We start from the raw sequence: 17,000 nt of genomic DNA, 5'->3' as shown, positions 1-17,000 counted from the left end.
CTAGTAGGGGTCCCGAGAGAGGTAATCCAGCATCATCTAAGGGTGTGTCCCAACATACGCCCCGTGAAGCAGCAAGCAAGACGACAGTCCACTGAGAAGCAGGCCTTCATCATCCAAGAGACACGCAAGCTGGAGGCGGCAGGTACCATTCGAGAAGTTCGATACCCCGAATGGCTGGCGAACCCCGTCGTGGTACCAAAGAAAGGCGGGAAGGAACGGATGTGCGTCGGCTTCACCAACCTTAAGAAAGTGTGCCCCCAGGATCGGTTCCCGCTTCCATGCATCGACTCCACCGCCGAATGCGACTTGCTATGTTTCTTGGATGCATTCTCAGGATACCACCAAATCAAGATGGCGGTGGAGGATCTGGTGAAGACACCCTTCTTGACACCATGCGGGGTGTACTGCTACACCTGCATGCCCTTCGGGCTACGCAACGTGGGCGAAACCTTTCAACGGTTGATGCAAATCGCCTTGGGGCAGCAATCGGCAGAAACACAGAGGCCTACGTTGATGACATAGTGGTCAAATCTCGCGAGGCGAGGACATTGATTCAAGACTTGGAGGAGACCTTCGAGAGCTTGCGCCAAGTGAACTTGAGGCTTAACCCGCAGAAGTGTGTGTTTGGCGTCCCCTCCGGCAAGCTACTGGGGTTCCTCGTGTCCCACAGAGGGATCGAGGCGAACCCGGAGAAGATCAAGGCCATCGAAGACATGAGCCCACCATAGACCCTCAAGGAAATGCAGAAGCTAGCAGGGCAGGTGACCGCGTTTGGGTGTTTCATCTCCAAGCTAGGCGAGCATGCCTTACCCTGCTTGAAGCTCATGAAGAAGAAGGGCCCGTTCGAGTGGACCCCGGAGGCCGACCAGGCCTTCCAAGACCTCAAGAAATACCTCACCAGCCCCAAGTGATGGTGGCACCGCGGCCTCTCGAGCCTCTGGTGCTCTACCTTGCCGCCACCCCGTACTCCGCCAGCGCGGCGCTGGTGGCGGTTCGGGAGGAGCGCCAAGACAAGGGTGTGCCGCGCCAAGCCAGAGCTGATGCAGCACGGGGTCCGGAAGGTGCAGCAAAACCATCAGCGGCGGAAGACCAAGCTCAGCAAGGCAACATCACAGAAGCTCCTGAGGACGGTCAGGTCTTAGGAAACCAACCACCTTAGGATATGACACAATCTTCGCGGGACCCGAGCCTCGACAGTGTGCCAGCCCTCGTCGAGCACTCGGTGTACTTTGTCAGCACCGTACTGCGGGACGCGAGGGCGCGCTACCCCATGCCACAAAAGCTCCTGCTCGCACTCTTGGTGGCCTCGCGCAAGCTGTGGCACTAATTCCAGCGCCACCCCATCAAGGTCGTCTCAGCGTACCCATTGGAGAGGGTGCTCAGGAGCCCTAACTCAGCCGGAAGGGTCGCTGAGTGGAACATTGAGTTGCAAGCATTCCAGTTGGAGTTCAGCACTACCAGGGTCATCAAGGGAGCCGCGCTCACCGATTTTGTGGCAGAATGGACAGATACCCCGGCCCTTGAGGAAGGAGAAGACCGGTCCACCTCCCCAGGAAGCGAGGCACCAGACAGCTGGGTCATGTATTTCGATGGCGCCTTCGCGCACCAGGGCGCAGGTAGTGCTCATCTCGTCCACTCAGAACAAGCTCTACTACACCGTGCAACTCTATTTTCAGCACGGTGAGAAGGTCTCCAACAACATCGTAGAATACGAAGGCCTCATAGTTGTCCTGAGGGCTGCGGCGGCTCTAAGGGTGAAGCGCCTCACCGTCAAAGGCGACTCGCAGCTCCTCGTCAACTTTTCCAACAAGGTGTATGAGCCGAAGGACGAGCACATGGAGGCCTACCTCGCGGAGGTGCGCAAGATGGAAAAGCAGTTCTTAGGCCTGGAGCTGCAGCACGTGCCCCGGGGCACCAACAAGGAAGCCGATGACATCGCCAGAAGAGCATCCAAGCGGCAACCGCAAGAGCCTGGCATCTTCGAAGAGCGGCTCTTCAAGCCGTCAGCTACGCTACCTCTTTCAAGCATGACTCGGCCTCGGGAGGAGCTCCCACAGCCCCCGGCCATGGGAGCCCCAGCCTGTGGCCCCACCTCAGGAGCTCGGCTGCTCTTGGTGCTCGAGCCCCAAGAGGAGTGCTGGATCAAGGAATTCAAAGAGTACCTAATGCATGGGATGCTGCCGGAGAAGGAAGAGGATGCAGAGCGCATGGCCCGTCAAGCCACGACATACTGTATCCAAGACGGTGAGTTATACAGGAAACAACCGAACGATGTCACGCTACGCTGCATCTCCAGCGATCAAGGAAGGGAGTTGCTGATTGACATACACGGCGGTGACTGCGGACACCACTCGTCATCCCGGACCCTTGTCAGCAAGGTGTTCCGCAGTGGGTTCTATTGGCCTACAGCACTCAACGACGCGGCCGAGCTGGTGAAGTCCTGTGAAGCATGCCAATTCCATGCCAAGCAAATCCATCAGCCTGCTTAGGGCCTCCAAACCATCCCGCTTACATGGCCACTTGCGGTCTAGGGGCTGGACATCCTAGGCCCGTTCCCCTGGGTGCCAGGGGGCTACCACTATCTCTACATCGTCGTCGACAAGTTCACCAAGTGGGCGGAAGTGGAAGCTATACGTACTATTCCAGCCGGCTTTACTGTCAAGTTCATCAAGGGCCTTGTGAGCCGCTTTGGGGTCCCCAACCGCATCATCACAGATAATGGTTCGCAGTTTACTAGCAACCTCCTCAAAACCTACTGTGCTAACCTTGGAATGCAGATCTGCTACGCTTCGGTGGCCCACCCCAGGAGTAACCGTCAGGCCGAGTGTGCTAACGCGGAGGTCCTGAGGGGCCTCAAGACTAGGACCTTCAAGAAGAAGTTGGAGGCATGTGGCAGGGGCTGGCACGACGAGCTCCAGTCCATGTTGTGGTCCATCCGAACCACTGCCACCAGGCCAACGGGCAAGACTCCATTCTTCCTCGTCTACGGAGCTAAAGCAGTCCTTCCTCAGGAGGTCAAGCATCACTCTACACGGGTCCTAACATTCAACGAAATGCAGCAAGACGCTATGCGGGGGATGGATCTCGTGCTGGGGGAGGAACGCCATCGCGATGCCGCGTTGAGGGCGGCAAGGTACCAACAAGCATTGCGGCGATACCACTACTGCAACATCCGCACAAGGTTTGCGAGGTGGGCGACCTCGTCTTAAGGCGGGTCCTTTCCAGAGAAGGGATGCACAAGGTTTCGCTCATGTGGGAGGGCCCATTCAGGGTCGTCCATGTCTCCAGGCCGGGTGCAGCGCGTCTGGAGACGCAGGATGGGATACCCATCCAGAATGCCTGAAACATCCAGCACCTCCGAAAGTTCTATCCATGAAGCAAGGCCCAGAGCCTAAGAAGCAAGGCCCAGAGCCTGAGAAGAAAGGCCCAGAGCCTGTGAAGAAGGCCCGGTGCCTGTGAAGAATCGCCGCCCGTGACACTCTCACGTAATAATGAGTGGGGCTGTACACGCTCCGGAGTCTCAGGAGCACCGGCCTCAGGCCCTGGGGCTCCCTCCCACGCCTAGTGGACAGCACTTAGCTCCGCGCTGGTGAGAAGACTTGAAGACTAGATTAGGTGCCGGGCGCGGCTTTTCATTTGCTTTCCGTAGTTGACTCGCTTTTCCTTAATCAAAGTTTGCCTTTGGCGTCCCTTGCCGATTTGATTCCCTCGCCTCTCACTGCATTTTTTCCGGCTTGAATTTGCTCGTGTTCTCTCTCTCGCATGCCTCATGAGGGGGCTAGGCAGGTGCCCTCGCAAGCATTTTTTCTCCTTTTCCGCCTTCTCGCGAGCCACCCTCGTTCGAGCCCAAAAGCTAGCGCACCTCTCCTAGTCCGTGCCCCTCAGGTACCGCGATACAAAGCGCCAGGTCAGGCCAGGATGAACGGCAAATCTTTTAATGCACTTCCTAACGAGTTTTTCGTAGTTCTTGAGCGAATGCAGGCCACCAAGGCAAGATAGATGCGAGGAAATAAACGCTTCGCGAGGAAGAGGACGTCGTGAGTATATGCCAGGTTAAGTTATCTTTGCACAAAATAACAACACAGCACGAGAACAACACGCATACTGATATAACCAAGGAACCATGCTTGTTTCATTCTTGATGCAGGAAAAGAGCAAAACAAAAGTAGCGTTGCGGTGATCCGCGAAGACAGGCACCTAGCACTACCCCGAGCCTAGTCGGATCCTTCCTCACGCTTCACGGAGGTGCGGCGACGAGACGACCCATTGCCGCCTTCAAAACGGGCGCGGCGGCTGGTCATAGCCGCCACTGCTAGAGCTGTTGCCGGAGGAAGAGCCGCCGTAGCTGGACGAGACACGATCGTCGCCGAGGGCAGGCTCGCCGTCGTCCTCGTCGCGACCGTCCCCAAGGTCGAGTACCTCCTCACCGTCGTTCGCCTCGGGGCAGCACCCGGCGCGGCGACCTTCTTCCCCAAACACCCTCACATAAAGGGTCGATCCACCATCATACCTGAAGTGGAGGGTGCACCGCCTGCCCAGGCCGCGCGCGCGGGCGAATGTCTACCAGCCGCGGGCCAGGGCTATGTTGCCCGCTGCGGAAGTCTCGACTGCAACCCAAGAGGCCTTGCTGCAGCAGCCATCTGCCTGGACGAGAGGCCGGCAGTTCATCGACAAAGAAGCATGGAAGTTGGAGCTAGTTGCTGGCCGGGTTCTCTGCCCAAACGACGAACTCCAGAGACACCTCCGCCGTGTGGAAGCGCGGACGAGGAGGCCGCGCCAACATATCGCGCCTCCCCTCATCAACCGGACCACCATGGCTAGGATGACCCACTCCAAGTGTTGTGGCGCCGTCTCGACAATGGGCCACGGCGGGGGTCGCGGCATGCTTGCGCGGGCGGCCGTGGCCGCACTTGGGCGCCGGGGAACCAGGTCCCTCACGAGGGGCCTTCCCCTTTTCGCCGGCGGATAACTTCCTTCGTGGTGCCATGGGTGTCACTGCAAGTGATGGAGCGAGGAGGAAGGAACACGCTAGCAAGGAAGAGATGGGCAACGGGGGCTCCGCCCCCTCCCCATTTATAGCAAGAGAAGGCCAACCGGCATCTCCCACGATCGCAGGCAATGACAGTTTTCCTTGCATGTCACAGGGACTTGACAAGTCATGCAGTAGCCGAGGCAGCATGGGCAAGCAGAGACGCCCATGTCCAATCAACTGCCACGCGTAAACCGAGGCCGCAGGCTTTGGGGGCCCGCGGTGCTCCGAGCTTGACCCTTGGCTTTGCCGTGAAGCCAATCCCGAGTGCACCTTGGGACCGGGGGTTACTGTCAGTGTTCTGGGAACAGGGGTCCCCAGACTTGCCTGCCTGCGGCCCACGGCGTGGCTAAGCCAGCAGGCCGTATGACCCATCTTCATCGACAAGGCATCCAAGACCCTACGGGAGTCCAAGCCTCGCGAGACAGACGACACAAGGCCTCCTCTGGAGTGGCCTAGCCAGGCAGGCTCACGAGGAGCGGAGATATCAAGGCGGGGCAAACCTCACAAGGCCCTCGTGACGTGAGCCATGACGCACGACACTAGGCGGGCGCCAGCGCGCACATCGTCCTTATTTCCTCTTTGGTGCTAAGGAGGCCAGCGCAGACGAAGAGTACCGAGGCATTAGGCAAAGGTTGCTATATTGGTGCAACGAGACCAAGACCAGGAGGATGAAAGTGCGTTATATCGATTAGAGGGGGGTGAATAGGTGATTTTTATGAAATTCTTCACTGAGGAATTTGCCGGTGAGGAAATTCCTTAGCGAAGAACTACTAGCAGAGGAATAAGTACTCAACAGTAAACATAACATAATACAAGCATAGTCATCATGATGAAATGAAGACAGGCACAGAGTACAGGAAGCGTAAGCACAGGATAACACAGGATGAAGACAAACAGACTGAAGAAATTGAACTGAGGAAATTGAGAGAGTCTTCAGTCAAAGTCTTCAAACACAGATATGAACAAGTACACAAATCAATTATGAGGAAATGAAAGGGTTGAGGAAATGGAACCAGTAAGCTTGGTGAAGACAATGATTTGGTAGACCAGTTCCAACTGTTGTCTCAGTTGTACGTCTGGTTGGAGCGGCTGAGTATTTAAACTCGAGGACACACAGCCCTGGACACCCAGTCCTTAAAACGCAGCTCAGGACACCCAGTCCTCACCGTATTCTCCTTGAACTAAGGTCACACAGACCTCGTCCAATCACTCGTCGTAAGTCTTCAGGTGACTTCCAAACCTTCACAAACTTGGTCACTCGGCGATCCACAATTCCTCTTGGATGCTCTAGACCATGACGCCTAACCGTCTGGAAGAAGCACAGTCTTCAAAGGTAACAAGCGTCGGATCCACGCAGGATCAATCTCTTCAGTGATGCTCAATCACTTGGGGTTTGTAGGTGTTTGGGTTTTGGGTTTTTCCTCACTTGATGATTTTCGCTCAAAGTCCTCGGAGGATGGGTTGCTCTCAAATGACAAGTGTCAGTTTCTCTCGGAGCAGCCAACCAACTAGTGGTTGTAGGGGGCGGCTATTTATAGCCTAGGGAGCAGCCCGACATGATAAGACATAAATGCCCTTCAATGATATGACCGTTAGGTGGATAGATATTTTGGGACAGCTGGCGCATAGCACAGCAACGGTCGGAATTTTGAGTAGCAAAATCCTCAGGGCTATCATGTTCCTCACTGTGTAGGCAATCCGCACTGGCGAATTCCTAACTCCTCAGTCAGAACAAATTCCTCAGAGACCAGAAGAACTTCGTCTCTGTCACTGAAGAAATTGACTGAACTGTATGAGATTTCCAATGGCTTCACTCGAAGGGATTGGTAGGTGTAGGATTTTGAGTTGAGCATCACATGGAAATTTTTCCTTAGTATTTCCTCGACCCCCTTTAACAGTACGGTGTTTCCTATGACTCAAGAAAGAGAAAATGAAACTACGAAAACAAAAGTCTTCACGCTTCATGTTCCTCGAATGAATACCAAGTCTTCAAGGTCACACCAATTTCTTCACTTTCAAAGTCTTCAGAAAGTCTTCAAAAGTCTTCAGTCGAAGAACTTCATTTTTAGGGGTCGACTTTCTCTGTAAATATCAAACTCCTCATAGACTTATAGACCTGTGTACACTCACAAACGCATTAGTCCCTTAACCTATAAGTCTTCAATACACCAAAATCACTAAGGGGCACTAGATGCACTTACAATCTCCCCCTTTTTGGTGATTGATGACAATATAGGTTAAGTTTTCAACGGGGATAAACATATGAAGTGTAAATACTGATATTGAGGAATTTGATTGCAAGATATAGAAGAACTCCCCCTGAAGATGTGCATAGTGAGGAATTTGCTTTTGAAGCAATGCACACTTGAAGAGTTGAATCATGGAGATCTCCCCCTATATCTTGTAATTCATGGACGCATTTGACATATAACAATGAATAATTTGAAATGCATGATGAAATATGGTGACTGATGTAATTCAGCATGCGTGCAATAATATTAACGAGGAATAAGCATGCAGAAAAACGTATCAAGAGTATCAGAGCACCATCGGGTTTAAGTTTACAACTCGATCCAATAAAGTCTCAGAAGAACGAGAGTTGTAACTTTGAACAAGAAAACGCCCATATAGAAAGACCCGCTTGAAGACAAACTCAAAATTCTCCCCCTTTGTCATCAAATGACCAAAAGGATCGAATATGAGGACTATCGCCCCTGAAGAATATCAAGTTGATGAAGGAGCGCCAGCGTTGTTGGGGTCGTTTGTTGTAGTAGGGCCTGCCGCAGTGTCGTCCAAGTCTTCATTTTCATCAGTGTCGCGCGATGAAGAATATGAGCTGGCCACCAGAGAAGGAACCTTGACCTTCTTGAATTTCTTCGGTGGAGGTGCAGACCAGTCAAAATCTTCTTTGAGACCCATTTTCTTCAGATCTTCTTCACCATACAGATGTGACAGGATTGCCCAGGTGCGACCGAAGACTTGATGGAGGTAGTAGTGGTTTTTCTTCACTGCATTGTGTGTGGCAGTCATGTTGTGAAGAAGTGAACCAAACTGACGCTTAACCCATTTGTGATTTCGATCCACCTTCTGGTGAAGACTAAGCAGAAGTTCACGGTCAGTCATCACGCGCGGAGCAGTGGCTTGAGGAGTGGACTTGGGTGCATTGGCAGAGTCATGTGTGGCAGAGTCATCATTGGTGGAATAAGATGCAGCTTTGCGAAACTGACCATCCAATGGACGAATGCCTTCATCTATTACAGCTGGTGCCTTGCCCTTTCCATCAACTGAGGAATATGTCTGCTTGAGGACTTCAATTGGGGGCAAGTAGCTGAGGTGATTCTGGAAATCAGCTTTGTAGTTGAGTGAAGACCTTGTCCTGAGGAATCTCATAATCCAAGGTGCATAAGGCTTCAGCTCAAACGGAGACAGTGCAACATTTGCCATAGTCCTCATGAAGAAATCGTGATAATTGACAGGAATGCCATGAACGATGTTGAATACCAGATTCTTCATGATGCCAACAATTTCCTCATCAGATGAGTCGTGGCCTTTGATAGGACTGATTGTCCTCGTAAGAATACGATAGACAGTTCTGGGCACGTACAACAATTCCTTCACGAGGAATTTGGTTCTTGGTGCTTGACCTGGCTTCAAAGGTTTCATCAGCACGTGCATGTAATGATGTGTGAGCTCAGGTTCACTGTAGATGCAGCGAGCTTCTTCAAGGGGAGGACTGAGTGGTAGAGCACGAAGCAATTCAGAGGCTGGTGCAGTGTAGTGAGTGTTTTCAGACATCCAGTCCAGCACCCATGAATTCACATCTTCAGCATCTCCGGTGATGTGCAGCGTTGCATAGAATTGAAGAATCAGTTCTTCATTCCAATCGCAGATGTCAGAGGAAAAGTTTAGCAGTCCAGCGTCGTGAAGAACACTGAGGACTGGTGTGAAGCACAACAGAGATTCCATATCCACGTGAGGAATATGCTCATGGTAGAAGATTTTCTCCTTGTTGAACAACACTGAGGAATAGAAAATGGCTTGACTAGCAGTCCAGAAATGCCTCTTCCTAATGCAAGCAGAGTTATATGGGTTGTAATCTTCAAAGAATACATGCTCGCCGAAGAAATCATCAGCCTTGAACTTTTGCTTGCGTGAGAATGGATCCTTTGGCTTCGGCAGAGGAGTGTCAGTGAGCTGCATCACGACCTCAGGAATCTCAATCGCAGGTTCTTCAGGCTGAGGAATTTCTGGTCCCTCCTTAGTGGCAGTCTACATCGTTGGTTGTTCAGCAGCAGCAGTTTCTTCAGCGCTAGTGGCTGGAATTTCCTCATGGACATATGCAGTGGGATGAGTTTCTTCAGAGCCCATTTGAACAGTTGGTGCAAGCGACTCAGGTATTTGCTGCAGCGGCGTGAACATTGGAGAGTTTGGATGTTGACTGTCCCAGAATTCATCACTGATTACGGGTGTGGAGTAGCCAATGTCCACATCTTAATCTTCCATTTCTTCAACGCTAGCCTCTTCAGCTATGAACTGAGGCATGGGCGAGGAGATGATAGGTGTTGAAGGGATTGCATCCACTTCAATTTCTTCATCAATCTGCTTTGACGAAGCAGCAGAAGGATTTTCTTCATCTGATCCGTTGGGGATCACATATTCTTCATCAAAAGGAACAAGGTCCTTTGACGGCCTGGTTGAGACGGGAACAACATCAATGGGATTTGCAAATGAACTTGTCATAGGCTTCATTTTCTTCGGAGTTGAAGAATCTGAAGCAGCTGATGCTTTCCTTTTCTTCACTGCAGCACGCTCTGCAGCCTTGATCTTCTTCACATCTGATGCAGATGGAAGGATTGGAGTTGAAGTTGGTGCAGGAGCAGCTGAGGAATCCGGTTGATTTTCTTTAGGCACAACTGATGCAGTTGCCCTGAGTTCTTCATTTTCTCCAGGCGCACCACTAGTGGGTGCCCTGGCAATTTCTTCAGCGGCTGGAATGCAGTCATCAGCCCTGAAACTCACATTTTCTTCAGCAGCCTGATTGTCATCAGCGGTGCTGGCATTTTCTTCAGTAGGATGAGTAGATGCTTCAGCCTGAGGAATTTCCTGTTGCGTTGGGGCTGCAACATTGGAAGTGAAGTTATCCACAAGTTTCACAAAACGAACCTTGGCTCCAAGCCAATCAGCGCGATATGCGTCAAAGTCATCACTGAGTTTCTTGATCTCAGTCTGAATAGTGACAAGTTCTTCAGTTGTCATAGAGACAACGTTTTTCTTAAGATATTGCTCTTTCTTGTACTGCGCTTTCTTGATCTGCCTGGCCTTCTCAAATTTCCACTTTTCTTCTTGAATGAAGTGGGTCAGCATGTGACTTTGGCTAGGAGTCAGCTTGAAGTCAGGCATGGGAGTGTTGGGGTCCTTGTGCCAAACATCAATGTAGTCGAGGATCAACTTGGGATCCAAAAGCAGTGGCACCTCTGTTCCTTTGGCTCTAGCGGCCCTGACTTGCCTGTCTCTGATGATTTCTGCAAGTTCATCATCATCAGCTTCGTCTTCTTCAGACGGCACTTGGAAAGCGACTTGTTTCTTTTGAGGACTTGGGCGAGGACCTCGTCCAGCAGTGGCCTTTGTCTTCAGCAGTGAGGGGCCAGCTGAGGAACTTGGTGCAGCTGAGGAACTAGCTGAGACACCTGAGGCAATGGAGATGCCTGCAGTCCTTTGGCACGAGGCGAGATGCACAGGTGCTGAGGATTTAGTCGGAACAGCTGAGGGCTTTGGCGGAGGAGCTGAGGACTTTGGAGGAACAGGAGCAGCATGAGGAATTGGCCGTGAGGGCTTTGAGGATTCTGGCCGTGAGGGCATTGCTGAGGAACTTGGCCTTGAGGGCATTGTTGGTGAAGCACTTGGCTTGCGCGCAGGCTTCTTTGACATAGCCTTCTTTGGCTTGACAGCAAAGGCCTCTGCAGAGGCAGTAGCAGCAGCAGAGTCTTCATTGAATTTCCTCACTGCTTCTTTGGCTTGCTTAGCCAACTTGGCTTGGCGCTTGGCCCATTCATCAGGATAGTCCTCACTGCGCTTGAGGCTGGTGGGATCAGCGATTTGGCCAGGTGCCAACGGAGCTCTTGGGCATGGAGGATTGAGTGCAAATTTCTTCATGTACTTTGGAGTTACATACCTGTACTCCCTCCACTCTCTTGCCCATCTCCTTTCTATTTTCTGAATGCGCACCTTGCGCTCATTCTTGATTTCCTCAGTAGGTGTGCAGTACCCAGCATATATTTCATCAGGGATCTCAAACACTGTATTGACCTCAGGCCTCTTTCCTCCCTTTCGTGGCTTCTTACTGTCAGCCATTTTCTTCAGTTGAGGAATTTGGACAATTGAATTCTCTGAAGAAGTATGCAACTTTTCTTTGAGGAATGCTGCAAATGAGTTAAGTTGATGAGAACCTAGTGATTTAGCAGCTGACATGTGTACCTGTGAATAGAGTATAGTTGCGAGGAATTTGGAGAGGTGATATGCGTTCTCAGAGGGTTTTTCAAAAAGAACAAGTTTGAGGAATTTGACCAGATGAGTCTTGAAGAATTTCACTAAGCGTTCTTTGTCTTAGGTTCCAGAGTTGTATAGATCGAAGATCCACACAATTGAGGAATCTTGAAGAAAAATGATGCTTAGAGAAACGAATCAAGAACATATGACTTGTGAGGTGTTTAGTGTGTGAAGCTATGAAGAAAAACACCTTTGAAGATTTTGAAGATAATCATTCGAATCAACGAGGGGAGTAAAAGTAACTTTTAATTACCCTGGACGAAGAACACGATGAACTGGAGTGAGGAGATGTGAAGTTCGTCTGTGCAGATCTTCCACGCCCTAACTTGGCGGAGGAAGACGGCTACGGCGGCGGCGGAGTGAAGATTTTCGCGGTCGGCGCGAGTACGTCGGCGACGTGGTCGAGGCAGTGACGCTCTTCCTCACTGGCGGCGATGAAGTAGCGGCGGCGCTAGGGTTTGAGAAGCTCGAGCTGGAGAGAGAGGTCGAGCAGAGTAAAAGAAGTGAGGAAGGGACGGATGGGTATTTATAGCCATGGTGAAAAACTGCTCGCCCGAAGAAATTGGACGAACGTGCCCCTGACCCTTCTCATTCGCATGACAGATGTCACCCACGTAGTGAGAGGTGGAGATCGTGTTAGATCGTGGGTGAGTGGATAAGTATAACGTGGGATGCGGGACGGTTTGAGCGGCAAAGCCGAAAATTTAGTTAAGATAGGTTTTAAAGTTCCGTTCGCAGTTTCTTCAGCTGACAAGGACACAGTGAAGATTTTGAACGAGTTTCAAATAGAACGCACATGAAGAATTTGTGAATATATTGGGTTGAGTATAGCATAGAGGGGGAAGGGTCCGATCACATTCACTTAGCAGAAAAACCAACTTGAAGAATTAGCAATAAGTGAATGCTGCAGAGGACATAAACTTATATATATATATATATATATATATATATATATATATATATATATATATATATATATATATATAGTCAATGAAGAAAAACAACGGAAGCAGTGAAGACAATGCAAAGTTGAAGAATATGAATAATTGAGGAATTTCAACTTTTGGTGGTGGCGTGACCCACCGTATAAGAATGATGATTTCAGACACCGCGTACAATTATCGTAGGGTTCTGAGAATCAAATTCTTCGTTAATTTCTTCACACTAAGAGTGTTGTTCTTCATTGAATTGAAGAAAAATGTTTCTTCATGTGTTGCACATCTAAGTCATCAATTTTGCATAAGTGTTAGGATGAGTGTCCTTTTCAAAGAACATTCGAAGATTCTAGGATATTTAGCTCACACCGCAACTTGCTAAATCTCTTCTCATCCAAGGGCTTTGTGAAGATATCGGCTAGCTGTTCTTCAGTCTTCACATGCTCAATAGAAATGTCACCCTTCAACACATGATCACGAAGAAAATGATGACAAATCTGAATGTGCTTTGTCTTCGAGTGCTGAACTGGGTTGTGAGCAATCTTGATGGCATTCTCATTGTCACAGTAGAGAGACACATTCTTAATGTTGACACCGTAGTCCTTGAGAGTTTGCTTCATCCATAGCAATTGGGCATAGCAAGAACCAGCGGCAATATACTCAGCTTCAGCAGTAGATAGTGATACGCAGTTCTGTTTCTTTGAGGACCAACAGACCAAAGTTCGTCCGAGGAAATGACATGTACCAGATGTTGACTTGCGGTCCACACGATCACCAGCATAGTCAGAGTCAGAATATCCAATGAGATCAAAAGCCGAGCCCTTGGGGTACCATAATCCAAGTGTTTGTGTGTGAGCTAGATATCGAAGAATATGCTTCACAGCCTTATGGTGTGATTCCTTCGGTGTAGCTTGAAATCGGTCACACATGCAAACACTAAGCATTATATCTGGCCTAGATGCACATAAGTACAATAAAGAACCAATAATGGAGCGGTATACCTTATGATCAAAGTCAATACCATTTTCATCAGTGCACATATGGCCATTTGTGGGCATAGGAATTTTGACGCCTTTGCAATCTTGCATGCCGAATTTCCTCAGTACATCCTTGAGGTATTTCTCCTGAGATATGAATATGCCATTGCGTTGTTGACGAATTTGAAGTCCTAAGAGGAATTTCAGCTCTCCCATCATAGACATTTGATATTCTTCACTCATCATATAGGAAAATTCATCACTATAACGTTGGTCAGTACAGCCAAAGATAATATCATCAACATATATTTGTCACACAAACAATTCACCATCATAAGATTTAGTGAAAAGAGAAGGGTCGAGTGAACCGGGTTTGAAGCCTTTCGTCATGAGGAATTCCTTCAAAGTATCATACCACGCCCGTGGGGCCTGCTTCAGCATTTTCTTCAGGTGCATTAGCTCGACGTTCTTCATGTTCTGGAATGAATTCTTCAGCAGATTCTTCTGTAGGAATGACATCCTCAGTAGCCTTGAACTTGATAGTTTCCTCAGGTGCTGGTTCATCTATCACAGTAGGTAGGTGCTCTCTTTGTGAGCCATTAGTTTCATCGAACCGCACTTCTACAGTTTCAACAACCTTGTGAAGAACGTTGTTGAAGACTCTATAGGTGTGCGAGTCCTTTCCGTAACCAAGCATAAAACCTTCATGTGCTTTTGGTGCAAATTTTCAGTTGTGATGAGGATCTCTAATCCAACATTTAGCACCGAAGACTTTGAAATAACTTACATTGGGTTTCTTATCAGTGAGGAGTTCATAGGCAGTCTTCTTGAAGAATTTGTGAAGATATACTCTGTTGATGATGTGGCATGCAATATCAATTGCCTCAGTCCAGAACCGACGAGGCGTTTTGTATTCATCAAGCATAGTGCGAGCCATCTCAGCAAGAGTCCTGTTCTTGCACTCCATGAGGCCGTTCTGCTGAGGAGTGTAAGGAGCAGATAACTCATGAGTAATACCAAGTTCATCAAGATAGTCAACGAGACCAGAATTCTTGAACTCAGTGCCATTGTCACTTCTGATGTGCTTGATCTTCACACCAAAGTTGGTTGAAGCCCTCGAGGAAAATCGTTTGAAGACCTCCTGCACTTCATGTTTGTAAGTAACAAGGTGTACCCATGTATAACGAGAGTAATCATCAACAATAACAAAGCCATATTGAGATGCTTCATTTGAAACAGCAGAATAATGATTAGGACCGAAGAGATCCATGTGAAGCAATTCAAATGGATGAGTAGTGGTCATGATAGTCTTTGCTGGATGCTTGGCCTTGGTCATCTTTCCAGCTTCATAGGCTCCGCATAGGTGATCCTTGAGGAATTTGACATTCTCGATGCCAATGACATGCTTCTTCTTCGCAAGCGTGTGCAAATTCCTCATGCCTGCATGACCAAGTCGTCGATGCCAGAGCCAGCCTTCTGAAGCTTTTGCAAGTAGACACACGGCTGGTTGTGGTCCTGTAGAGAAATCAACAATATACAGGTCTCCTCTCCTAAAGCCTTCGAAGACTTTGGAATTGTCAGCTTCCATAACCACAACACAACGGTACTTGCCAAAGACAACAACCATATCAAGATCACAAAGCATTGAGACAGACATAAGGTTGTATCCTAAGGACTCAACAAGCATGACTTTGTCCATGTGTCGATCCTTTGTGATCGCAACCTTACCTAGACCCAATACCCGACTTTTGCCTTTGTCAGCAAAGATGATATGCTTCAGATGCGACGGAGATAATGGAGCATCCATCAATAGATACTTGTCACTAGTCATGTGATTTGTACATCCACTATCGAGGACCCACTCAGTGGCTTTGGGTTGATCATCCTGCAGATGAATTAGTGCAGCTTACAAACTCATATACTTCATCATATCAATTTCATCAAGTAAAAGAACAGATAAAGCAATATGAGGACATGAGAAATGAAAGTACATTTCTTCATGATTAGCCTGCGTCCTATCAGGCATACTCAGGTCTCCAGCAAATTCTTCAGACAATTACGTACATCTGGAGACCTGACCTTGAAGAAGAGATTAGTTCTTTTTCTTCACCACCCACATCTGAAGGGGTGGCAAAGAGTTCATCATTCTGCGAGCTCCATATGAGAAGGATGGCATAGAAGCCAGTCCATTTCGTTACATAAGAGGGGTTAGAGTAAGCATAAGAGTATGCAGAGAAATTCTTCGAGGACTTATGGACATAATGATTTGAAGAATAATGCACGTATCCATAATCCTTAGATCTTCCCTGTGAAACAGACGGGTTAGCACGATGATGTTCATATGAGGACTTTGATCCTTTTGAGGAATATGATCCATATGAAGAATTCGGTCCATATGAAGAATTTGATCTGGGGTTCCCATTCTTCACAGGTGGCGTCATAATGACATTCACCTTCAAGGCATCTTTTGGGAACCCAGATTTTCTTCATAGGGGAGCCGTTCCTGTAGTTAGCGCCAACATATCTAGCAAACACTTCACCATTCTAATTTTTGAATAGTTTATAGCTGGAGTCAAATGACTCATCATCAGAACGAGTGGATTCACATGCAAATCCAGATAAGTTAGATGGATCAACTGGAGGTCCCTTTGCAGCAACCCATGTAGTTTTGGGGTACTGCTCAGGCTTCCCATATGTATCATCAGCATTGAGTTTCCTCTCAAAGGCAATACCCTCTTTCCTAGGGTTCCTGTTGAGGATCTGCTTTTTAAGCACATCACAAAGAGCCTAATGCCCTTTGAGGCTTTTGTACATGCCTGTCATGTACAATTCCTTCAACCCTACATCATCAGTGATACTAGCAAAGTCCTCAGATGAGGAATTAGTGATAGCAGAGGCATGTGAAGAATTTGAAACATTAGCAGCATTTGAACATTCAGGTGAAGAATTAGCAGATTCATGTTCAATGCATTTCAAACATGGAGGAACAAATTCTTCCTGAGAAGCGCTGATATGTTGAGCAAGTAATGAATCGCGTTCCTTCTGAAGATCTTCATAACTCACTCTTAGCTTTTCAAGATCTTGCTTTCTTTGAAGAAATTCACAAGAAAGCTTCTCATGATCGGATAAGAGAGTGTTATGATGACTTTGAAGATTGTCAAACCTAGTCTAAAATCTCTGAAGTTTTTCAGTCAAGGCTTTAGTGCGATCCATTTCTTACCCAACATATCATCAGTTTTGTCTAGCATGTTTTGAACCTTTTCTAAAGCCCTTTGTTGTTTTATAGCAATCTTAGCAAGTTTAGAATAGCTGGGCTTAAGGTTTTCATCAGATTCATTCTCACTTGATTCAGATGAGGTATATTTGAGTACCTTGGCACGCTTTGCCATGAAGCAATAGGTGGGAGCGTAGTCATCATCCCCTTCATCAGCTTTGTTGGTGAGGTCATTTTCTTCAGTGTTGAAGATAGACTTGCTGACGAATGCAGTAGCGAGAGCTAGGCTCGCCACT

Source organism: Triticum aestivum, chromosome 6A (assembly GCF_018294505.1).
Source record: "Triticum aestivum cultivar Chinese Spring chromosome 6A, IWGSC CS RefSeq v2.1, whole genome shotgun sequence".
Lineage (NCBI taxonomy): Eukaryota > Viridiplantae > Streptophyta > Magnoliopsida > Poales > Poaceae > Triticum > Triticum aestivum.
This window is presented reverse-complemented; position numbering follows the sequence as displayed.